General features: G+C 37.8%; 1 pseudogene; it reads left to right on the top strand.

Annotated features, from left to right (window-relative positions):
* The first annotated feature begins 3,904 nt into the window (after positions 1-3,904).
* On the top strand, positions 3,905-3,999 carry LOC147514994 (small nucleolar RNA R71; annotated as a pseudogene).
* Positions 4,000-27,592: the final 23,593 nt, after the last annotated feature.

Below are 27,592 nucleotides of genomic sequence, written 5' to 3' on the forward strand. Positions count from 1 at the left end.
TGTAGAACCGTCGGGACTAAGTCTTCGTGGTAATAGGCTTCGCCGAGTACCACAAGCTATTCCAGTCTCTATCGATCATTTCACACCCGTAAAACGGGCCAAGTGGTCGCCAAAAAAGCTTGTTCTGGTAAAATTCGGCATTGTTGAGCCATTGGAAGTTTGAATATGGTTTGAGGTTTGTAGAAGGTAGGGGGAAGCAATGAGGGACACCTCACTAAAAAGAACGATGGTGGTGGTGGTGTGGTGGCGCGGCAGCACCAATTTTTTTTTTTTATTTTGATTTTCCGGTGGTTTTTGTTGATGTAAATTGGTGGATGTTGTGGGGCGGCGCGGTTGGAGTAGATTTGGGTTGGGTCTTGGATTGTGGGCGTGTGTTAATTTGGTTTTGTTTTTATTTTATTTTATTTATTTTTTATTTTTTTTTGGTCGGGTTTGAAGCTTTGTTAATGGCGGTTTGTGGAAAAAAAATGATGAACTGATGGTGAAGGTAAGGGCGCGGGTGCGCTGCCGGTGGGCGCGGGTTGGGCCCAAGCCCAATTCGAAATTTGTGAATTTTTCGATTTTTCAGGAAACTTCAAATCAAAATTGCCGCTTCGTTACCGATCCGATTTTTGCGAATGAGATATGGAAATGATCAGGAGAGAATTTCCAATTAAATGATCCATAAAACACTCTATTCCGACCATGGATGACATATAAGATAGTGGAAAACGCCTCGAAGTGCGTGCATGACGTACGTTATGCGAACGACTGAACTCTAAATTCATAGATTATGTCAACCCGAATCGGAATACAATTAAATGGCCTAAGCAATTCTAATGGGGCATAAACATTCTAGGACGGAAACACGAACACCCTACCCCCAAACAAATTTTTTACAACAAAGCTTAGAAAATTTGTTTTTAACAGTGGGTCTTTTAAAGTCAGATTTCCGAGACTTCCTAGATTACTATGTTTATGCCCCATTAGAATTGCTTATATATATATATATACTTTTAAAAAGAAAAACAATAAACAAGAAAGACATAATTCACCCCATAGAGAAACGTGACTAAAAAATCCGAGAAAACATGCAAGAGTGGAAAACGTGAATTATGTCAAACGTGGACTTAGGATCCGGTACTTACAGCCACACACTCCGTAGGGAGGGCCCGGTTACCTTAATGGTGCACTCACCAATATATGGAAATGAAAGGAAATGCACCAACCACAAAAGTTGAGTCGTTTATAGTCAGATACTCGAGACTTTATCTAAACATATGTATGAACATGCAGTTTATCATATATCAACAACCGAAATAGTTGTGGATCATTCCATAAATAAATATCACAGAAAACATATCCAAACACAATCAAGCACCAAGATTTCCTATGACGCAACCTAGTGAAATGAAAGCGAAGTCGGATAACCCTATTACGTAACCTAGCATGTACCTTCTTTTTCATTTTTGAACGAGTGGGTGTTCTAGTAAATAAGTGTGGAAAAGTGAATGGTTGTGGAGAATATGGTGGATATGGATAAGTTGTAGAAGGACAGCATGTAAACAATGAGGATGTGGTTTTAGCACAAAACTCATTCATGGTGTGTGTAGGGACTGTTTCAAGTCTGAAAATGAAGGTGTCAAAAGCTTTTGTCTTCTGAAGTATTTGTTTACTAGGTGGATTTAAAACTTATGAAGCCTACGAAAGAAACAAAAGGATCGAGTGCAAACTCGAGATTCCTTTGAAAGGGTGGAAGGAGGGAAGTCGAGGTGGATGTTGTGCAAAGTAGTTCTTGATAGGGTGAATCATCACCTGCTCTAAGAAACACATCGAATTGCTCATCTAGATTGGTCATATCCTCGTTACTATGATAGTCCTCTACATCTTTGAGAAAGTCATCTATCTCATCCTCATCCGTAATATGTGTATCGACTAGTGTAGGGATGGAAATGTTGGAGTCTGAACTTCCAAAGGAAAGAAATTTGGGCATATGATTATCAGGGAACATGTTGTTGAAATAATCTTGAGTAAAGCTCTCGATCATGCTAACCTCTCCATCCATAGACAAATCGGGTAACTGTGTCTTTGTTTTAAAAACATTGACTTCAACAGCAAGATGGCCAAAAGACATGGACATTGAACCATCACGGCAATTAATGAGCGCATTGGTAGTTGCCAGGAAAGGACGCCCTAAGATGATCGGGGCCACAGGAGTCGAATCCACTGTATCGAGGATGACAAAATCAGCCGGATAGTAAAAATCCTGAACTTTTACCAGAACATTTTCGACCACACCCTTAGGATACTTAATAGACCGATCAGCTAATTGCAACATCATTTTAGTGGGTTGCATCTCGTCTAGACCTATTTGTCTATACAAATAAAATGGGAGTAAGTTAACACTAGCCCCCAAGTCTAATAATGCGGTCGTCGTATAAGAATCTCCTAAGGTGCATTGTACAGTAGGACGACCAGGGTCCTTGTACTTAACAATTCCATTATGTTCAGATAGAGTTGGGAATTGTTCTGTTAAAAAGGCGTCTTTTGGTATATTGGTCTTACGCCTAGTAGTACACAATTCCTTAAGAAACTTAGCATGGTGTGGTAGGTTTTTAATAGCTTCGAGGAAGGGAAGGTTTATAGTTAGATTCTTGAAAACGTCCCTAATCTCCTCATAATTAGTATCCCTAGTTAACACGGCTAATTTTTGTGGAAACGGTGGTTTCTGTCTATATTTAGCAATGGTATCACCTGGATGTTTAACCGTGGCTTTCGTTTCTTAGGTTGGGTTGTAACCGGGTACCTCTACAAATGGTAGGCTCTTCGTTTAGATTTCGGTATCTAGTAAAATAGCGGTGTGTAGGGCTCTTGGTGGGGTAACCATAGGCATAGTTACTTTGTTATCAACCACTCTGCCAGAACGGAGAGTGGTGATGGCATTTAGCTCACCTACATTTTCATATTCATTACTAGTATTATCGGTTATCTCAAAGGTTGTATTTGTTGTTTTAGGATTAGGTATTGCGTGACCTGGAAATACACCTTTGGGTTGGGCTTTATCTTGAGCCAACTGTTGGGTTAAATTATTAACGGATTGTAGAAGCTATTGGTTAGATTGAGCCATGGTTTGGAAAAGTTTTTGGCTCACTTGTATGAAGGTGTCAAGACGATCCGGTTGTGTGGGTGTAGTAGTCACGGGTGGTGTGACTGGAACTATTTCCCGTGAATTATTTATCAGTGGATTTTGATAATTATTATTTACCGGAGCGATACCTCTATTAGCATTATAATTATTATAACTACCTTGACTTTGTGCTTGACCTTGTCGAGGTTGCACTTGGTTGTTATAATTATTAAAATTACCCCGACCACGCCCTTGGCGTGGTGGAGCTTGGTTAAAACTGTGTGTTGGCCTAACATATTGATTATTGTACCCTGGAGGTGTGACGTGTTGGTTATTTCTCCAACCGAAGTTGGGATTATGTCTCCAAGGGGCGTTAGGTTCACTATTAATGGAACAAGCCTGTTCATAGGCTATAGGACAGTGGGAGTCGGGATGCTCAGGGCTCCAACAGAAACTACATGGATTTGAATTTACATTCATGACGGGGATAGGCTTTTGTTGAACCGAAATGGCCTCTACCTTTTTAGTGAGTGATTCGATTAGAGTTTTAAGCTCGGGATCGTATTTAATTTCAAACATACCGGCGGCCTTAACTGTATTAGAAGAACTAGCGGAGCGGTGGATATCGTCACTACCCCCAGGTTGTTATTTAAACTTGCTTAGTTTGATCCTCTAAAAATTTATAAGCCTCAGAGGCTCCTTTGCTTAAGAAACTACCCCCATTCATTATGTCTAGGACTTCTTTATGGTGGTGTAGAAGTCCTTTGAAAAAGCACCGAACTAACGTGTCTTTAAGCTAAGTTATGATGTGGACACTCTATAAGGAGATCGGTGAAACGATTCCAAGCCTCTGAAAATGATTCATGAGGATTTTGTCGAAAAGAAATGAATCTTGGAAAGCATCTCATCCGTCTTTAGGGGTGGGTAAAATGTTCCATAAACAAATTTGAACAAGTTTAGCCCACGAGTCCACAGAATTAGGCGTTTGGGCAGTTAACCAAGACGCCGCCTTATCGGCTAAAGTGAAAGGGAATACCCTGAGTTTAATTTGTTCCTCACCAACCGTAGGATGGTGGAATGTTGTTAGGACTTGTTCAATCCTACGCATGTGCTGGTAAGGTTTTTCATGGTCTAATCCATTAAATATGGGTAACAAATTAAAAATATTTGGGGGGATTTGGAAATCCCCCACTGGGTCTGCTAGAACGATGCAAGATTTGGGGCTATCGCTCAAGGCTTTGTAGAAGTCAGAGAGAGGAGCCTCGGAGGCTTATAAATAGCAGCTAGAGGTGTAGTGGGTGGTATACTAGATAGACTTGTTTGTTGACGTTGTTGGGTAATTAAGTTCGGTGTTTTTGTTCGGCCAGACCTTAATCTCATACAAGGCTAAAACCAAACTTAGCTAAACACATCAACACTCCAAACAATTCTGATATACTAGTATAAACCTCTAACAGAAGATGCGAGGCGTGGAAGAAAGGAATACCTAATGCGTCCTTGCTTCGCTTATGAATAGCGTCTTGTTTACGCGTGTTCAGTGTATATAACAAGTTAGAACACTGAAAAACTTGAAATATCAAAGTTCGAATCAAAACTATAGAATTCCTTAAAAATATAGCTTAGGGCGCGGGTGCGTTCGCATAAGGCGCGGTCGCGCTCCGTGTAATCTTCAAATTATAGTGTTTTAGGGCGGGTCACGCTCCACATGGGGGCGGGTCCCGCTCAAGGTTCCAGGCTATAGGGCGCAGGTGCGCTCTTATATATAAGCGGTCGCTTCGGTGTATTTTTTCCTAACTTTTCAACGCCAATCGGAAAACCACTGTAGGAATCAAACAAGGGTGGGTGGGTGAAATGGGACTTTAAGAAAATTACTTACACTACGAAAACAATGCGAAAGTGAAACTAAGATGGCAGCGGCGCCATTTGATAAACCATAAAATTGGATAGTTTACTTACGAAATGAATGATGAACTCAAAACGTAAGTAAACTAAAACTATCTTATGTGCCTATATGTTTATCAAAGCTTCTACTCTCAATCCTATGAGATATAGTGGAGTAGAGTGATTCGTTCCACTCCTAGTCCTTCCGCATGTTAATGTTCTCTACGTATAAGTATTCTTAACTCTAAAGTCTAATGAGAGATTTACGAAGTGGCAACTAGACTACGATGCAACTACCCACAAGATGCAACTAGTCGACTATTAGAACAACTATAGGAATGCTACGTTGATTCTATGATAAGGAGTTAGAGGGGGATTGATTCCACCTTAACTCGACTTAATCCTACTAACGACGAATCATCGTAATCCGAATTAAACTGCTTCGCAGAACAATATGGTTACTCCTAATCCCTAATTACACATGGCATTCCTACCAATTCATAACTAGCATGTGAACGATTAAACCCATTCTCATGGTGAACTAATCGTTTCTAGAGTGGAAAGGAATTTACGACGACTCTACGATAATCGGAATCAAGCTTTCATCAAGGCTTCTCAACCCCCTCTAATGGAGGTTTAGCCGAGAATCATTACGCAATTATTTCCAATTAAATTAAAACTAAACATAATATAAAGAATTGAAATTTACTAATATAATTTAAACAATAATTAAAATCAAATTCATAACTAAGAATTGAATAACAAGTAATAAATGAAATCAGATCTAACACAAATGTAACTGACAAGAATCGAAATTGACAAAAATAACTATTCTTATTTATCTAATCAATCAAGAACAATGATTCAAAGACTTAATCTAAAACAAGAATTGAAAATGGAACTTAAACTTAATTACTCTACTGAAAACTAGATCTAGAATTCTATATAGTTTTAGGTCTAACTAGCTACCTTAACTATCTACCCTATCTACCATTAACAAAGAGCTAAGCTTTGGTTTTTATACTTTCAGATCCAAAAATCGTGCATGGGCTTGGAGCCACGTTTTGGGCCAGAGAATCAGGCCCAAAACCCAATTCTTTCAGTCCAAAAAGGCCTCTTCAGCTGCAGTTGGCTTCAACAGACTTTTCGTCTACTTCTGCTCCTCTGATTGGATCAAGGCTTAGACCATTGGAAAGCTCTTTCCGAGCCGGTCGTTTTGACATAAGGTAGGCCCCATTCCGAGGTCTGAGTCCAAAGATACAGCCTTCGGACGTTCTGCTGACTTGTGTCTTTGTTTTACGCCAAGCCGTCGACTTTTCAACTTTTGACCGGGCTTTAGAAAGGCTTTGTCTTCTTGAAACTTGGCCTTTAATCACGGAACTCCTTAGTAACCGACCTTTGCTCCTTTATCTCGCTAAAGTGGCACATTTCTGCATATAATGGACTTTGAAGCCTGAAATGCATAAAAACACGTAATCAGTGTTAACTCTTAATTATTACTCACATAATTGGTCTAATAGTATGACTGTTACAGGGTTAAAACTACAGTTTTGGGCTCTTATCAGTACTTCTTCATAGCATAAATCATTATTCTATATGATAATAAGTATTTTTTATATTTATCAATCTATATAGACGATGGTCGTGGAACCAACTAAGTAGGGACGGAACTTATATAAGGCATAGACAACAGCTAGAAATTCCTTTTCAGTAGTAGTGTAATTATGTTGAGCATCATTTAAGGTTTTACTAGCATAAAAAATAACTATGGATTTATTATATAACTTATGTCCTAGCACAAAACCAACGGCATAATCACTAGCATCACACATAAGTTCAAAACGTTTTGACCAGTCTGGTGGTTGTATGATAGGTGTAGAGGTTAAAGTGTCTTTCAAAGTTTCGAAAGCCTGTTCGCAGTCATGATTAAAATAAAAAATGCCATCTTTTAAAAGTAATTGTGTTAAAGGCTTAGTTATTTTTAAAAAATCTTTTATGAAACGTCTGTAAAAACCTGCATGGCCTAGATAGGCCTTAATGTCACAGACAGTTTGTGGGATAGGCAGAGACGCTATTTTATCTATTTTAGCTTTATCCACTTCTATTCCATTTTTAGAAACAATATTACCTAAAACTATGCCTCTAGTGACCATAAAATGACATTTTTCCCAGTTTAAGACTAAGTTCTTTTCCTGACACCATTCCAAAACTTTAGAAAGATTTGAAAGACAATCTTCAAAGGAATGACCATGAATGGAAAAATCATCCATAAATACTTCCATGAATTTCTCCACCATGTCACTAAAAATATGCAGCATAGAACGCTGGAAAGTACCAGGCGCATTACACAGACCAAAGGGCATTCTTTTATATGCAAATGTACCAAAGGGGCATGTGAATGTAGTCTTCGCTTGGCCATCACGGTCAATAATAATCTGGAAATAGCCAGAGTAGCCATCTAAAAAATAATAGTAAGCATGGCCGACTAGACGTTCAAGCATTTGGTCGACAAAGGGTAAAGAAAAGTTATCCTTATGTGTCATAGCGTTAAGCTTCCTATAATTAATACAAATCTGCCACGTTATAGGAATTTGGGTGGAAACTAACTCTCCATCGGTATTACGAATGATTGTAACACCTGATTTCTTAGGGACTACATGAACTAGGATCACCCATTCACTGTCTGAGATGGGGTATATAATGCCAGCATTGAGTAATCTCAAAACTTCCACTCTAACTACCTCTTTCATGGCAGGGTTCAAATGATGTTGTGGCTCACGGGAGGTTTTCACATTATCCTCCAAATGTATGCAATGTTTGCATATGCTAGGGTCAATACCATTTATATCGTCTAAAGGCCAATCAATCGCAGAACGATATTCACGAATAACCCTAATCAAATTTGCCTCTTCCGTAGCGGATAACTGAGATGATATAATAATTGGATAAGTTTCATCCAGATCAAGATGAATGTCTTTTAACTCAGCAGAAAGAATTTTAAGCTCAAGGGCGGGAGGAGTGGGAATGAGGGAATCAGGAGGGTTTTCCTCCTCTACAACGCAGATTTGTTCAGGAATGAGTTCTTTAAACTCAGGAGCTAGATCATGGATAGGAGTAGATTCTAAGAGGGCATGTACTTCTTGGATATAAGAATCCTCAGTACTGGCAAAGGAAAGAAATTGGTGCATCTAATTATTGGGAAAAGTTTTGTTAAAATAATCTTGAGCGAGGCTCTCTATCATGCTAATTTCACCATCTATAGTCGTGTTTGGTGTCTGTTACATCATCTTAAAAACATTTACCTCAATAGAAAGGTTTCTAAAGGAAATTGACATCAAACCATCGCGGTAATTAATGAGGGCATTGGCAGTTGCCAAGAAATGATGCCCTAAGATGATAGGAACAAAGTCATGGGCAACTTCTGTGTCTAGAATGACAAAATCGGCTGGATAATAGAAGTCTTGTACTTTAATAAGAATATTTTTAACTACGCCCTTAGAATACTTAATCGAACGATCGACTAACTGCAAAGTCATTTTAGTCAGTTTTAGATCGTGTATACCTAGTTGTTTATAAAGGTAAAATGGGAGTAAGTTAGCACTCGCCCCTAGATCTAGAAGAGTAGTTGTTGTGAAAGTATCACCTAAGGTGCATTGTACAGTAGGACAACCAGGGTCCTTGTACTTAATGATTCTGTTGTACTCAGATAAAGAGGGAAACTGTTATGTTAAGAAGGCTTCTTTAGGTATGTTTGTTTTGCTCTTTGTGGTGCACAAATCGTTAAGAAACCTAGCATGTGTTAGAAGACGTTTTATAGCTTTGAGGAAAGGTAGGTTTATAGTTAAATTTTTAAAAACTTTCCTAATCTCGTTAAAATTATCGTCCTTCTTTAGCATAGCTAGTCTCTGGGGAAACGGGGGTTTTTTCCTATATTTAGCATAAGGGTCAATAGGAGTATCACCCTTTTCTTTAACTTTTGTTAGTTTCCCCTTAGGTTAAGGTTTAACTGGTACTTCTACAGTGGTAGGATCTTCAGTTTCAACTATGGTATCTAGTAAGTTTTATTTATCTTGTTGTGGGGAATCCTCAGGCATTAGTACTTTGTCGTCAACCACTTTCCTTAAATGGATAGTAGTTACGACCTTTAATTCTCCTTGTATTATATTTTCATTATTAGAACTACCATTTAATTCAAAGGCTGTGTTTGTTGATTTTGGATTAGGTACAGGTTGACCTGGAAACAAGCCTTTTTGTTTTGTTTTTTCTTGGGCTAACTGTTGGATAGCTAGTAATATCTATTATTAAGCTTGCATGTATGCATCGAATCTATCAGTTTAGGAAGGTTGAGTTGCCACGGGTTGTGTAACATGAACTATCTCATGTTGATTATTAATGGGTGGATTTTGATAGTTGTTATTAGTCAGAACTAAACTTCTATTATTATTATTATAGTTACCTTGCCCTTGTCCTTGCCTTGGTTGATATTGATTGTGGTTATTGGTGGACCTAACGTTTTGATTATTAAAACCTGGAAGTGCTGCTTGTTGGTGATTATTATGCCAACTAAAATTAGGATTTTGTCTCCAAGGTGCATTAGGTATATAATTAAAAGCACAGACATCTTCTGGCTGTGATTGTGGTTGTTCATAAGCAAGAGGACAATACTGATCGGAATGCTCAAGACTATAACAAAAATTACAGCAAAGAGAGTTTATATTCATGACGGGAGTTGGTTTCTTTTCTTATTTTTTAACAGAAAGGGCATCTACCTTATGAGTGAGGGATTCAATTAAAGTTTTAAGTTCAGGATCTTGTTTAATCTCAAACATACTGGTTGCCTTAGCTGTAAAAGAAGGAATGGAGCGGGAGTAATCGTTACCTCCCCAGTTGTTACTTTTCTTGGATTGATTCTTTAGAAAGTTATAAGTATCTATGGCTCCTTTACCTAGGAAATTTTCTCCGTTCATGATATCTAAAGTCTCTTTATGATGTTGGGATAGGCCTTTGAAGAAGGCACAAACTAGTGTGTCTTTACTAAGATTATGATGTGGACATTCTACTAGAAGATCAGTGGAACGATTTGAATTCCAAGCCTCAGAAAAAGATTCTTGAGGCTTTTGGCGAAAGAAATGAATATGTGATAGCATTTCATCAGTCTTCTGTGGAGGGTAAAATTGTTCCATAAATAATTCAACTAGATTTTCTCATGTGTCGACAGAGTTCGGCTTTTGTGCTGTTAGCTAGGGTGAAAGGAAACACCCTGAGCTTTATTTGTTCAGGTCTTACGTTAGGATGATGAAATGCCTAGTAAGTACTTGTTGTATCCTACGTAAGTGTTGATAAAGCTTCTCATGGTCTAACCCATGGAAAACATGTAGCAGATTAAATATATTGGGGGGGATTCTAAAATCTCCCGTAGTATCTGCAAGACTCAGGTCCATCATTTAAAACCTTATAGAAATCAGAGAGGGGTCTATATGCTATTTCTTCACCCATTGCTACAAATATAGTGTTGGTGGGTGTAGGTGGTGTGTGTGTGGTGATTGGTGAATTTCTAGATAGGCGATTATTTATGCGTCTACGATAAACTAATATGGCAGGTTTATGCGTACCAGATCTTAATCTCATGCAAGTTTTAAGTCTGATAGACAAATCCTAACGAGCATGCAAAAATAGCCTGATTATTACTAGAAATATAATCCTCTGACAATAATTTCGAGGATGTATAGAGGTGTTACCTGGAGCGTCCTTGCTACGTGTATAAATAGCGTCTTCAACAACCTTGAAGCACGTCTTCGTTACTTGAACAATTATACGAGTATTGATCCTGGTACATGATGTGGATTGTGAAATCTTGTAAAAAGATTTACCTTATTAGTTTTTAAATTTTTAAGAATTAGGAAAAGGCTTTTTACTATGGGCTTCGTGTTGGGTCTTCATGTTAGGCCTATGAAACGGGCTTTGGTAGTGGGTGGGCTTTCTAATTTAACAAAGATTTATTAATTAATTTTTTTGTATTTTTTATGAAACCAACAGCCATGTCACTTAGGAATTTGAGCAACGTTGTCCGTGCATGCACGTTTCTTAATTAGAGAACACCAAATTCTGTCAGTTTTCTAGACACCGTTTAGAATGAAGAAAATTATTTTTTTAAAAATTTGTAGTTGATAGCATACGAGTACTGTACTGTACTCGTGAGATAAGATTTCAAATAATATTAAAAAATTAATTTAAGCTAATTAACCTAAGGCGCGTGTGCACTTAGAATTTAGTTACATTGGGCGCGGGTCACGCTTGATATGTTGAAGGCGGGTCGCGCTTAGTGAAGGAAATTTTAAGGCGCGTGCACTCATGAGTTAAAACTAGGGTTTCAAATTTTTAGGGTTAGGCCACGAGAGGTCAGGGAGCTGGCTTAACAACTCGTATGCCCTCGAACAGTAGCAAAAAAATTTGAAGAAATTACGAACAATGTTTTAGCGTGTGTTTTGTAAATAGTGAAAACAGTGTTTTGTAATATAAATGCACGTAATGTAAACTAACTAGATAGAAAATGCGCCATTGATAAGATAAATATATTAAGACTGATGAATAGTAATACGTAAACAGTAAATTTAATGTTCTAAACAGTGAATTAAAGTGATGAGAGGAGGATATAGAGAGGAGTAGTCGTGTTCCCCAAAATCTAGTTGTACACTACTTGGATGCGAGTTTAGATTACAGGTATGCTTCACTAATGAGAGTCAAAATAGTAGATATGAGGTGAAAACAGTGAATTTAAATGATGAATAAAGATATTAGAAAGGGTTTAATCTGCCACGCGATTTGATTGACTATTAGTTAGTATCGAATCGCTTGAATTAATCCCTAGTGAAGACCAAGTCCTCTCGGATCGAGGTTTCACTAGCATGAGAGTGTAGCTCCACCACAAATCTCTTTGGTGGTGGCTTTATACTCTAGTTCTCCGTTATGAGCTCTATCTCTAGTTACTCATAACGAAAAACTTGACGTTCTTTTATGCAACACAATAAAGACTAATGGTGAATCATCCTCACATGGCTTCATAAACCTCCTCGAATGAAGGTTTAGCCTAGTATCATATGAATTATTACACTAAAGCAATAATAAGGAGACATAATTGAAAAGACAATAATTGAAATTAAATTAAAGCTTTTGATTGATTGGGAATTAATGGTGGCTACAAACTAAATTATTCTAACCCTAAAGAAAGTAAAACTAATTAAAACTAGACTAAACTAATTATTAACTAAGGAGGAGAAGGAGAGGAGTTATTTAGCCTTAACCCTCTTTATATAGGAGAGGGTTAGGGTTACATTTTCGTGCATGGGCCAAAAAGGGGGACTTTGGGCCTCTAAAGTGAGCCCAAATTCCATTAGGCTAAGTCTAAAAAAGCCAATTTTGCTGGAAATTACTTCAGTGCCATTTTCATCCATTTTTGCAACTCCAAAGCTTATTCCGAGACAGTTATTTTGACATAAAGTAGGCCTAATTCCGATGCCCGAGTCCAAAGATACGGCCTGTTGAAATTCTGTTGACTTTTCTGTCATTTTTCTACCCATATTGACTTTGACTTCCTAGCTTTGACTGGGCTTGAAAAAGGCTTTTCTCTATGATTCTTGGGCTTTAAATATAGAAATTCCTTGGCAATCATCTTAACTTGTTTTCAATGCAAAAGTGGTGCCTTTAGTCACCTAATCAACTTCAAGTCCTGAAATGCACAAAAACACCTAAACAGTAGTAACTCTTATTTATTATAAACATAATTGGCCTAAGTAGAGTACTATTAAAGGGTTTAAACTACACTTTTGGGTGCTTATCACCTACCCACAAAAAAAACACATTCATTCAAGCCTTTCTCTCAATAACCAACTCCTACAGAACCAATTCATTTTTATCCTATTCGATCTCCAACCCTTCTACAGTAAATCACTAACTCCACCTTTTATTCAAATGAGTTCCCATTCTTTCAATAAGCATATATATATACGCAAAAATTTAAATAGAACTTCATTGCTGCAATTGCCCAAAAAATGTCACACCATATCATAACTACAAACAACAAAACTGAATAATTGAACTATACCTAGTACTGGTTTCACTTTGTTGCTTTGCAATCTGCAAACATTCATTCTGCAAAGGGGTCCTGCAAAAGATAACCATAACCATGACACCATCGCTCAAAACCCAACTTTGCATAATGAGTTAGACTAAAAACACGACATATGGTTTAATTATCATCAATAAAAAATGATAATTTAAAAACCTAAATATTAAGGTGTTATTAGTGATAATCGTTTGTTTTGATGTTTACACCTAAATTAAAGCTTCTCTTCATTAGAATAGCTAGACATACATGATTTCTGAATTCTAATCTCCAACTCTAATGTAACAACAGGAATAAAAGAAAAGAACCAGTAAAACAACTCTTACCCTTCCAAGTTGTGTTCATCACAGAAGTTACGGAAGGCAATACAGACATGTGCAACTCTGGCTGCACCAATACTATCATGGAAACAAACTCATTTTATTTGTTGAACGCAAACTATGAAACATAATGAAATTTCTTTATAAAAGACATGGTATCCTAAACTAAGATTAGAAGATTTCATTCGAATCCGAACAAAACTTGACTTCAATTTTTACAACAATTTAAGACTTGGGGAGTTGTTTTAAAACAATTGTCATTTCAAAGTATTGACAGTTGATCTTTCCTCACAACAAAACATGTGCTTATGCAGCATAAAATCTTCTTTAGGCAATTTACATATTGCACACTTACATTTTATACTTCCACCAATCTTAGTTCAGCCTTATCAACTCATTTCACTAAATGCTTCAAGCCATTCACTACTCTTTTTCCAAATTCAAAGAAGTATGGGACTATGTAGACAACTATAATCTAAAACTTACCTAGAGCTACTACCCTTCATAGCATCTCCAATGGGGGTTGTAAACCGTATAGAGTGGAAAGTTTACACTCCAAGTGTCAAAAAACTCTATCCAATAGGGGTGCTAAATAGTAGGTAATAGACTATTAGTTGATAGAGGGGGTGGGTAATTCTCCATCTCGCTATTAGTTGATAAATAGCCCGGGCGACACTTGAACACACGTCTGAACAAAAGAAATGTTTGGACGTCACTTGGAGTGACGTCCCTATCTATTTCTAAACTCACAATTTGAAAATTTTAAACTCGGACGACACTTGAAGTGATGTCCCTCTTTAAATATTCAAGTGTCGTCCAAGTTTAAAATCAAACTTTTTTACACTTCTCCATTGGGAACAATAGAGAGTGGATATTTATGGGCTATACAATAATTTTTAATTAGAGCTAGTTGTAAAATCCTAATGGCACCTAGGTGGAGCCTATGTGGAGGTGTAATTTTACACCCCCCCATTGGAGATGCCCTCAAGGTATGGGCATTATTATCAACTATTTTGAAGTAGATCAACACACCCTATGAAAAGCAAATATTGATTCATACGCTCTCAAGTTGATACACTAGTTCATATGCTTGTGAAGTCGATATAGTAATAGAAAATTGTTCTTCACTATTTTTCTGGACAGTTTTTGAGTCTAATAGGTTGTCGACTTGTCGTAGGAGGCTAAAAAATTATCAAGGCAAAGTACAAATTATACAATCACTTTACAGGGTCCATTAAGATGAACATCACATGATTATACCAAGGTATATGGAATGCATGTGGATGTAGCCAATCTTGGTGAATATAATGCTTATGATCTCTCTCTATTTGATTTCAAGATCAAGGTCAGTTAAGTCTTTTATCTCTACATTTAATTATGATGTTGAGATATTATGGCCGCCATGGTTTGACATTTATAAGTACTAACAGCTTAACAGGAGTTGGGAACTGCAAAATAATAAGAAATGACTGTGTTTGATGCCATGCCATTTGCAAGACAAATGGCACTTCCTACTTGCAAGATAAAAGTGATGCAAGCACAAAAAGATAAATCATCAAGGCTAAAGAAAGCAGTCAACATCTAAATATCCATCTAAAACAATACCAATATCACTATCCAATATATAGTAACCCATTACTCTTTAGTTTGAGTATTAAGAAAATAAAGATCAAATGTATGCGAAAGTTCTAAGAAAATCAAAGAAAAAAGTATAATGTATAGTTAGGTCACTATCCAATATTGTAATCTTTGGTCTTGTTTTTGGCTGAATTGAAAAATCAATCCATCATTGTGAAGCCCCGAATTCACATAGATATCTTATAAAAAATCCTTGTTGGCTTACATACTTATGTTATACATGAACTCTTTATTCGCAGAATCCACAAATATTAAGTAGAAAGTGATCTTACTCCCACTACTAAAAAAATGACATATTATGACGCTTGTTTTTTATCTATCTTGACGGCTTTGTTAAAAACCATCAAGATAGGTGTTTTAGTAATATTTTTATGACAGCTATTGCAACATTATGTCGTGTATGACACAAGCGTAAAGAAAATATAATAAATTTATGATGGCTATTGCAACATTATGTCATGTATGACACAAACATCAAGAAAATATAAAAACTTTATGACGGCTGTTGCAATATTATGTCGTGTATGACACAAGCGTCAAGAAAATATAATAATTTTATGACGGCTGTTGCAACATTATGTCGTGTATGACACAAGCGTCAAAAAAATATGATGATGTTTCCTAAAACACTCAAATTAGCAATAGAATAAACCGTCAACCTTCTCACAATTGTTTAGGCACCAGCTAGGTTGGACCGTTGGACCATTTTGGCTTTCAATTAAACCGTCAACACCTTAACAAAAAAAAAAAGAATACCAAAATCAATAGACTCCTCACTTATGTAAACATAAATAATGAGAAATCCAAGTTCCCCTCGCGATGAAAATTCTCCCGTTCACCCCAATTATTTTTTCCCTCTCTCAGGATATTAAGGGATTGATGTTAAGCTTACACCTATTTATCTTTCTTCCCCTTCCATTGCAAACCCTAACAGTTGCGCCTTTTTTTTTTCTTCGTCTCATTGGTTTCTCGCACACTCACTTCTTCACTTCTTCGCTGCGCTTAAACTTGTTTGAAAAGGGATCAGTCTGATTACTACTACAACAAAGGTTTCTGAAATCTAGAAGTAAGTATTTTTTTTGTTTATCTCTTTTTTTGAAATACAAGGAGCTGTCATTTTATCGTTTTATCTAAGATTACTATTTTCCTTTGATTTTAATAAAACCTAATTTACCGGGAGAAGGAAAAGTTGATTCGATCATTTGGTAAAGAAGTAAAAAAGTTATTTAGTGATTCCAAATGCTTTTGAAGTTGGGAATGTTGTTACCTTTCCTAGACGAAGTATATTACTCTATTCGTAAGACCAAATAAACGTGTCCTGTGATGTAGTCGAATTGTAGAACAAAATGCAGTTAAATTTTGTGATACTTCATACTTGTAGGAATTCCAGGGAACTTGTAACCAAAATTTTCTCCTTCTTTTACGAAAATATTTTATTCTACCCACTTTGTCAAGAGCGAAACAACATTTTATATCATGGACCGTGCATGAAAATTAGTATGAGTGGATGATGACAGGCATCCTCATATCAGTTTTTCTAACTTGAATTTGAAATTGGCCAGTGGCCGTCACATGTGAGAGTTGAACAACTCATCTATCTTGTTTTGGTTTTCAATTGTTAGTTTGTATTCTGTTTGTTTCTTTTATTTCAAATATTATATGTGGCTTTGATGACAACCTCTAATCCCAGCTCGTTCAGTCCTCTGAGGTCAAGAGAAGATACGATAACATTTCCGAGCAATTTTTCTGGAGGTTTTATTAACTATATCCTTGACTTGAAATGGCTTACAGTCGTAGCTAAATGATAAAACGTTCATTTCCCATTTTGGTTTTATACTTAAGTCCGAGGTCCACAGTCCACAGTCCGTAGTCCGAAGTCCAAAGTCCAAAGTCCGTATAGTCGTCCGTTTAGTCAAGTTACTTTACTCATGTGGGTTTGGTAGAATAGGTCGAGTAAGGGATCGTCCAAACCTTAGGGCTCGACAAGGTGTACAACTGGATTTATAACTTTTGGTGAGTAAGATTTTAGGTTATTTAGTTGGTTTAAGTAATTTAGCGGTAATGCAAATAATGTAAATAAATAACGATGATTTCGACGTAAATAAACAAGATAGAGAAATAGGGAGAGAGTTAATCATACTCATGGAAGATTCATTTTTCAACAGTTTATATTACCACATCACTATAGCTCTAATTCGTCTCGAGTTCATAGACAAACCCGAGACGACGTCGAGTATCGATCCCTAGCGAAATGCCCACATCTCTGAGTCACATCGCACTAGCATAAGGAGTTTAACTAATATTTCATCTCTGGAATATCATTTCAGCTCCTGGTTTGATTCTACATTAGATGGACAAATTGGAGAGCTGTCTAACACCAGAGAGTCGATTGCGAGACATTTTGGGTCTCTTGCGAGACTGTTCTGGAGCATCAGCACTCCAAATTTGTACAGTCTCAATCATTTTGGGACCGGATGTATAATCTATACCTAATTCCTAAGTAGTGATTCTAGAACATTAAAGTGTCAATCCGGATTCTCACACGAGCAGCATAACCCTCCCCCTGAGGGGGGGATTAGCTCATGGTCATTGGAGGAATAATTAAACTTGTTGTATACAATAAATAAGTAAATGCAGGACAGATATTACACTTGAAAAGAAATGACTTTTATTAAGAAGAAATAACTTACAGTATTGAAGCTGCTGGAAGAGAAAATGACAGAATGTAAAGTACTGGAATGAAGCTACAGACGATAAATTAACTAACTAACTAATGAGCATAAGCTAAAGCATAAAAATGCTGAAGGGGAAATATTGAAGACCCCCCTTACATATATATATAGACTGGTCTCTCGTGAAGCCTTTAATTTGATTTCATCCTTTTGTCAATTTGAATCCTTCAAAACTTTAAAATACAAAGTTTTGGCTTCATCTGATTTACTTTGCTTTTTGTTTTTTTCTCATATGTATTTGGTCCAATTCAATTAATGTTTTGTCCCTTCCCTCAATTCAATTCAAACATTGAATTGATATTGATACGTATCTTTTCCTATTGCAAAGTGGCACAAAATTGTGATCATCACTTGCCACCTGCCTATGTTGACTCGTCATGCCTTTTGGGACCAGAGAGTGGGTCCACTTAGTGTGTCCAGTGGCAGCACCGATTTTGGTTTTTTTACAACTTTCTTTCTTTGCATAGAGTTCGTAGCCCTGGTTGCTCTGGCAGTTCACTAGCCGAAGTCGGCGTCCAAGTTTGAAAGATGTGAACTTCAGAAGTTTGCTGCTTCTTTACATGTGGACCCGTTCTGCACTGGTTTTGTTCCTTTGGAAACTTCGGCACTAGTCAGACTTTGTTGGGCTTCACTGGGGCTGAGTGGGAAGACTTCAAATATTCTAGTATTACCATACTTTGATGCATGTTTTATCATTATATTCACGTTAACTGCGGAAACCTGCAAAAGTACGAAAATATAATTATTACATGATTATTAATAACATAATTGACCAAAATGTTATGTCTCTCGAGATTTAATATTACAATTTTGGGTGCTTATCACACCACCCCCAAACAGCACTTTGTTTGTCCTCAAGCAAAAAAAGACATTAAAATGATAAGTGGCCAAAAATGTGTTGTCCTAAGCTAAGTCTCATTTCGCAGAGTGCGGTTGCATTGACCGTATGCAACAAGGCCTTGAACCACTAGGAATTCCCTAGTGGACGAGTTATAGCCTCATGAGAGTTTTTCAGAAAAGATACTCACAAACTTTATTTATACTACAACGACTCAGTAACAAAGGCCTGTTTCTTTAATTAATCTCAGATATCTAGACATCTCACTAGCTGTGGAAACAAGAATTAATTCTTTCAAAATTCAAGTTAATGTACATACAATAATCGAAACATCTACATATGAGCATGCATGCAGTGATCTTTTACAATGAAATGTACGAGCAGGGCCGTTTCTGGATCCTTTGCATAGCATCCTTAAGTATGTTCTCACAGGTATGTGTCGAAACACAATTTTTCTCTTATTTCTCCACTCAAGTTTTGCTAACTCTAGTATGCAGTGGGCACACGTTTCCTCACATCCTCAATGACAGTCAGAGGAGCCGAGGTTGAGAATTCACATCTACTACTTATTATCACACTATCCTACTCCTAATTGAGCTAGAGGTCTTTATTAGGTTTTATGGGGCTTAGGTGGTAGTGTAGAAGAAATTGGAATGGAAAATTCAAAAATGATAAGTATGAGAGAATAAGGTCTTCGAGATATTTATACTAGAGAAATCTTTATTTTCTTTCCTACTTCTAACATGGGTTTCCATACTTGGCTTTTTTAAAGCTTTTGTATTCCCTTTTGATTTGATTTTGGGGGAAATTCTAACTTTGATAATTCTTTTGATTTTTGGAAACATATTTCTATTTTTCTTTTTCTTTTCTTCTGAAGTAGGTAACTAATTTTGATTTGTTTAAGTTTTTCTCTTCATTTTTCCGCACTTCATCCTATTTCTCATACTCATTATCTAGGTAGGCTTATTTATTTGTGGTTAATAGATGGGTAATGAATTTTTGGTGAAATAGAAAGGGTTAATGAAAGGTTCAATGGGGTGACTAGCAATAAATTTTTTTTACAGGTGTGAATTTTTGGCTATATCGATCCAAAGAAGGCCTAAATTCTCGCCTAGGATTTGGGTAGTGATCAAGTAAGTAGACGTGTGAACTTCTCTATTCAGAAAAACTACTCCTTTGTGTCATTACTCACATATCACACATTTTAAGGCTTTTTGGTTAGATTCTTACAGGATATGGAAACTAAGTTATCTAACCGTGGGTCCCAGAAACTTACTGCTGTGTACATTTAATGATAGTCAGTGCATGAATGCTCATGGAAATATGTAAAAACTACTGCATACGTATTAACTCGAGTTTCTAAGAACAAGTCCTAATTCAAATGCTAGGGTGAGATTTCTAAATATTTTTCATCACAGAAAAGGAAATGAGAATTTGTCACTAAATATGCTTATTTAGACATAAAATAAAACTATATACAACTATGAATGCTTAATTTTTGCAAAAGGTTCTCGCCACCCCCAAACAGTCGAACGATGTGTCCTCAAAGTGTTAAGAGGAAAAAAAAATATACCTGAGAGGCTTTGAGAAAAAATATAGCTGACATCTTCCATAGAAATTTATTATAACACACTATATATATTATACATCATAAAAGTGAAAGCACACTGTTAGGCTATTTATTTTTCATATCAAAACGTAAAACAAATATGTACATCAACTCACATTGCCCCAATTACGAACTGGGGGATGGTCCATCCTTGCTTTGTCTCTATAGAAATGTCATTCCTTTGCGTCACGCCAATCTATCATAGCCTTCCAGACTTCACTCCACTTCATCTTCCTTGAAGTGTCCAGATGAGCTATCATTTTATCGTCATCAGGAAAACAATGAACTTTCTTTAGATACCTTGCAGGGCGCCGCCCTACCCAAAATCGCAAAGAACGAATTATCTTGTTTGTTGGACACAGAGTCTACCTTTACCCAGTCCTGAAACGTGGCCGCAAACTGTGGGAAGTACGTCATCATTATCCTGCATGCTATAACTGGCAAAGTGATATAGTGCTGCCGAAAAGACCGAGCCCTCTTAAGGTTCTCAATTACTAGGTCTGTGATGTCGGCGAGGTATGTTCTTTGGGCGGGCATGGAACGTCTTACAAGCTGATTTTGAGGCAGTGGAAAAATGTCAATCCCCCATGATGTTCAGAAGAGTAAGTAACATGGCAGTTCCAATATTCATGGTCATACTTGCTAGTGGAATAGTGTTGTCTGGCCATCAGCCAACTTTTGCACGTTCAATGACCTAGGCAAGGCCATCGCCATAACGGGAGGCAAAATTTTCCCAAGAATAGTCATTAAAGTTGTTTTCTATCATGTATTGAATGGGGATGTCTGGCTGAAAAATAGGAAGGTCCAGAGCCATAGCAACTGCTGGCTCGTAAAAAGGGTGGCGGGTGTTACCAATACGGATTGTAAATCCGTTCGGCACGAAACCATCAGCAGGTAGATCCTCCATTTGATTGTGAAAGTAAGTTGCCAAACCTGGAGAGTATGTCTGCTCAGGGTGTAGTATCAAGTAGTTCCAACCAACTCGAGTGATGAAGTCTCTGAAAAGATGTCCATATGCAGGAGAATTCAGCAACAAATGGAAAGATTGTTCTGGAATAATCTTTGGAGATACCATCGTAGAAGACGTGTGAAGAAAGATACCACCTGTAGACAAAGATAAACAAAAATGAGAATACGATGGAAATGATTAATTAAAAACAAATTACCATAGGAAAATTGCATTATACTTAAAAACTAAAAAGAAAATGACAAGAACATAAAATTGCAAAATCTAAATTATGTCATGGGCCCAAGTAACGGCGAGGGTCCTTTTGTGAGAGAAATCTATTTATATGATTCTTGCTGCCGTCAATCCGTGCAACAGCCCATTGCAACATTTTGCTCTGTGTCTGGTAAATCTCGGAGTTGTTCTCCATTATGAGAGTGTGATTTGCCGAGAACTGGTTGTGGCTGTGCAAGAATTGTGCTTGTTCCTCTTCTTGTATTGTCCGCAGGTCGTGAAATTCAAGAAGACTGGTGATGATAATGTTATGACATTTGTATAATGTCATCAGTCCTTGTTGAATTAAACGAAGGCCTTCCATAGGATTAAATACGTTGCATAATGCATTTTCAGTGAAGATGTTGTCAGCGGAACAAGCTTCGTCGATTTCTGCACCGACATGGTTCTTTGCAACGTCGGGATTCCAGAAACCGTTCCTACAAACTGAGTGAATGGTGAGAATGTTAGCTGTTCTGAGAGGTGTATTAGGAGCAGAAATAGAAAAACCCAACGCATCATGATAAGTGTCACAATGGTTGGCAAAGGAGCTGCCTTTTTCCTGGCACGTGCGATAGCATTCCAGAGAAATTTAATAATGCAAAAATCATTGCAGTTAGTCTGCAAGACCCAGAGTAGATGGAGGAGGGTTTTGTTATTTCGGAAGTTTTAAATGTGCCGAGCACATTATGAGCTAGCCATTGGATCACAGATAATTGGTTTCTTTGCAAGGATCACTGATAAACAACACGGTTTTTCCGGTTGTATTCACTGTAAAGGATAGTTGCAAACATCAGATGCCTGATATTGTCGAATGGTGAATCCTGAAGGTGTACCCCCTGGTTCGTAATGGGAATTTGAAGTACCTCGGAGATGATATCCATAGTCAATTCACGCTCGCATCCGTTTGCACGGACAAAAAATTGCCCATTTTGGAAATAACCGTGTTTATAGAACAACATGACCAATTCTCTGGAATAAAATGCCTACTTATGATGTAATAGAGGGTACCATCCTCGACGTAAAATTTCAGTGTCAAAAAATGGATGAAAAAGACCGTTTTAAAAATTTTCCATAAAATTTTGCTCGGGCACGAAAATTCGAGTGAGGGCCATTAAAGATGGAGTGGTGAAGAAAATTTAGTGGAAAGAGGGAGTTGAATTTTAGAGGTGTCTATCCTTGCTATAAATAGACACTAATCCAAAGATGCAGAAAATACTAATCGAGGTGTCACAGGGTAGTTAGACCACGTGTATCTTTTGAAACATGGCGCGAAAGAGGATGTAGTGTGGATGGGAAGAATGGGGCATGTGACTACAAGGAGTCCCTCCCCTTTTTTTTAACGTAATAGTGTAAGTAGAAGGATAGGGAAGATGTAGATATAATATCACAATAAGATGTAACAACGTATAGAGATATGAAAACACACCATAATGACACGGGAAATAAAATACAAATGTAAATATTAGATAGGACTATATGCCACATTAACAACATTACTATAATAAAACAACCGAGCATGAAGACTTGAATAGCATATTCAATCTACTGCTGCTCAAAGTTTTCTAGTGCATCCATGAAGCTTGAAATTTGGAGCGATCTAAAAACGATTTTTAGAGTAAGAAGTGTAGAGGGGAGAAGATGAAAGGAGTGAAATGTGAAGAATGTGTTGAACATATTTATAGAAGAAAATTGAGCCATTTTCTGGCCGTTTTTGGAAGCGATTTCTTGACCATTTTCTGACCGTTTTTAGGATGCGATTTCATGACCGTTTCCTAGCCATTTTGCAAAACGTTGGTTTACGGTAAAATTTGCCGTTAAGTGTGACGTTAAAAATATATATGTATATATTTTTATGTATATCTATATAAATTATTATTACTAATATTATTATATATGTTTCTACCTATATAATATAATATTGGAGATAACTAATATACTATTTCACAAGGCAAAAATTTTGGAAAATGTATGAAATAACAGACATCCTAGGTTGGAAAATTAAAATGCAAACACGTGAATAAAACATCCGACATAATTAATATACAAGAACGAAAAAATAAACTATCTACTAAGAATCCTCGGGGGCTGCAGGAGAATCCTCAGGGGCTGCAGAAGAAGAACCAGGAGTCCTGCGACGGCATGCAGGACGAGCTCCTGTGGAGGCTAACTACTCCTGGATATCACCTAGAGTATCCATCACCTGAGCTTGAAACTGATGCTGGTTCGCCATGAGCATTCGCTGGAATTGGTTCTGGCAAGTAGTCATTTGGTCCTGAAATGCATTCATGGAAGTTCGCATTTCCTGCTAAAATTCGCCCATGCTGTCTGTCAGCGACTCGTGGCGAGTGGTCATATCCGTCCTTAACTCGCCCAAGGTATATTTCATCGATACCTGGTGAGTGTACATGTCTCTCATGCCACTGTTCATAGCACGTAAGGCATCCACAGGATGACTCATCTTACTCATAGCAGTCTCATCAAAGAAGGGTGGGTGAGATGGGCCTACATTAGCGTGCTCAGTTGCCATTGGTGTTGTGGGTTCCCAAGGGGCTAGTATGCATTTCTTGAAAACAAGCATATTTTTATATAGTGGTATAGGGAGTAACGGGGTGGCAGACAGGAAACCCAAATTAATCATAACTTGCGTTACAAGAACGGCAAGAGGGGCTGACCTGAGGGTGGCGGGCGTAATGATATCAAAAAGAAAGGTGACTATGCAGAAGTTACCCTTGTGCTCTTGGAGGATCCAGAGAAGGTGGAAGAATGTCTTGTTGATGTCCAAAGGCTTCGAGGTGCCAATGACGTTCTATCCCAGCCATTGAGTCATAGTAAGCTGGTTCTGTCACACCGAGTGCTGATACGCGCATTTCCCATCCATATTGTACTCGCCCTTAATAAGCGTGTTGAACATTAGGTCGTAAGTCCGTGGGTACACAGACTGCTGCTGAGTCAGCACGTGGTCGACCACAGGTATGCCCGTTACATTGAACATCAAAGCGGGTGTGACTTCGCGGCGCACACCGTCGATGGTGACCCAAAAATGGTCGCCATTGAAGCTCCCATTGTTGTAAAATTTCAACACCAAGTCTATTGAATAGAGCCCACCATTGGCATAACAAATATTCCTATCCTCTAGAATGTATTTCTGTATCGAAGAATGGAGCAAACATCCCATTATCAAATAGAGCTCCAAAAATTTTCTCCACAGAAATCCGCATGTTTCCGGCCATTGGTGATCGTATGAAGAGGATGGATATTGATTTGAGATGAGGGGGAGAATTTGGAGTTGCTGACAGAATTAGATTCAGAGCTATGGTGGTCCCGCGCAAGACCTGGATATAATGTGGGCCTGTCTCGTGCGAGACTAAATCGAGAGGGAACAAGATCCTGATTTTAGGGAAGACGAAGGTTGTAAAGGTGATGCGTGTGGTAGGTTGTCTCAGGTTTAAATGGACCGAGAATACGAGATTTGGTTGGGCCCAAAAAAATTCCCAAGCCCAAATCAAGCCTAAAGCCCAATTTAAGCCTAAAAAAATCTAAACGCTCACCCACGACTCGTTCAGACTCCAAATTAGATGAATGAGATATCGAAATGATCGGCACGAAAAATGTCATCCAATTATATGAGTCATTCTCAAAGGTCACAAGAGTTTTTGAAAAGAAGGAGGGTTGTTTTATTTATAAATAGAGTTTTTATTTATAAACAAGGGAGATTAATGTGAACAACACTGGATGTCCAAAAGATTCACCATCCAAATTCATAGGCAACTGTCATGTCGGCTTTAGAGCAAACCCAATTCAACCAGACTGTGGCTTTACCTCTATGTATTATGGGGTTAGGGGCAGGACGGTACCATCCTGGACCGTGCGCGCTACGGTCTAATAATATTGCCCTTATTGCATATGGCTATCCTCAAACTGCCCCAAAGGGAACTCAAGTAACCAATTCTAGGGGTTGGTCTGGTGGAATCCATTGCCCGTTTGTGTTCCAAGTATGCAACATCCGAGGTTGAACATGAATCTCTATGTGCACAACTTAATGCACGGGGAATTTTTAAAAGGCAAACAATATATACATATCTACAAGGTGAATCTTTTAACGTCAGATCCTCAAGACGAATCAAGTCTTTTAATGTCAGATTCTCAAGACGTTTGCGAGTCTTTTAATGTCAGATTTTCAAGACGATTCCCAACCCGTGGGAGAAATGGCACGGCGACATAGATTATCCTGTGCAGCTGGTGTCAGACAAAAGTATACCTTATACTAGCTAGTATCGGATCAGAAGTCAAGACCTGGACAGAAAGGTGTTTGACAATGAATACACCACCCCATCTTTTGCGCATGTTGTTTACGAGTAAAAATACTACGACCATTACCTATTCATGATGAGTGAGACTTACACCAAATGATTAGCTGAAGTTCGCGAGGCAAAAAGTAGAAAAGGGAAGAGAAAGAAGGAGGGGAAATTTTTGGTACCCATCATTTACCAGCAGGAATGTTTGCTCACGTTGTAGAAAACATTTATATTCAGTTCTTAATAGAGTTTTTGTGGACTAAGGTTCCGGCGCTTGCAACCACACACTTCAAAGAACTTTTGAGATCATAAAATATAAGATGGCCCGGCTACCAAAATGGCATACTCTCTACAGAAACAAGATTGAGTACGCCAAATGAAACATCTAGTCTATGTAGACCAGATCCTGAAGAAGAGTCTATTCAATAGTTGGGGAGCGTAACTCATGGTAATGTTTTAGGCATTATCTATTTACTTGAAATTCGTTGTTATCTTGTGGATTAAGCAAAGAGATTGCCCCATAATGGGTCACAGCTGACATAATGAAAGGACCAGACCATTGTGTTTTCAATTTACCAGGAAAAATGTATAATCTGGAGTTGTACAGTAAAACTTTTTGGCTAATTTTGAAATCTTTATGGAAAATATGCTTGTCATGCACTCTTTTCATATTAGCTTTGTAGGATTTCAAGAGATCATAAACATCACTCTGAATCTCCTCAAGCTCATTTAATTGCAGTTTTTGCTTCTCGCCTGCCGCGTTGATATTGTAATTGAGGCTTTTGATGGCCCAAAGGGCACGATGCTCAAGTTGAACTGACAGATGACAAGGTTTTCCAAAAACAATGCGGTAAGAAGACATCCCTATAGGTGTTTTAAATGTTGTTCGGTATGCCCACAAGTCATCCGATAAGCGGAGAGACCAGTCTTTTCTTGATGGATTGACAATTTTCTCCAGAATGGACTTTATCTCTCTGTTGGAGACTTCCACTTGGTCACTCATTTGTGGGTGATATGGAGTAGCAACTTTGTGAGCAACTCTATATTTCTTCATTAAAAACCTAAAAAATTTATTACAAAAATGTGTACCCCTATCACTGATGATAGCTTTGGGGACACCAAAACAAGAGAAAATGTTTTCTTTTACAAATTTCATGACAGTCTTATGGTCATTTGAGCGACATGCGAGTGCCTCAATCCATTTGGACACATAGTCTACAACGACTAGAATATAGAGAAAACCTTGAGAAATAGGGAAGGGTCCTATAAAATCAATGCCCCAAATATCAAAATTTTCCACAATCAAGATAGGATTTAGGGGCATCATATTGCGTTTGGTAATTTGACCTAGGTGCTGACAACGAATGCAAGCTATGCAATGTTTGTGTGCGTCACGAAAAAGCGTAGGCTAGTAAAAACCACATTGTAACACATTGGCCGCAATTTTCTTCCCACTGAAATGACCGCTGCAAGATTGTTCATGGCAAAAAGATAATACGTCGGTGTGCTCCCAGTTGGGAATGCAGCGATGAATAAGTTGGTCGGAACAATACTTAAAGAGGTAGGGGTTATCCCAGAAATAAAATTTTACAATGGATAAGAACTTTTTACGATCAGGACATGACCAAGAAGAAGGAACTTCCTCAGTAACTAGGTAGTTAATAATATTCGCGTACCATGGAGAAGAGAAAATGGAGTACAAATATTTGTCTGGGAAGGAATCACGGACGGCTTCAGAATCACTATCAATGTCACCAACCAGCCTTGATAAATGGTCGGCCACGACATTTTCGGTTCCTTTCTTGTCTTTGATTTCTAGGGTAAATTCT

Source organism: Coptis chinensis, chromosome 2, assembly GCF_015680905.1.
Source record: "Coptis chinensis isolate HL-2020 chromosome 2, ASM1568090v1, whole genome shotgun sequence".
In the NCBI taxonomy this organism is placed as follows: domain Eukaryota; kingdom Viridiplantae; phylum Streptophyta; class Magnoliopsida; order Ranunculales; family Ranunculaceae; genus Coptis; species Coptis chinensis.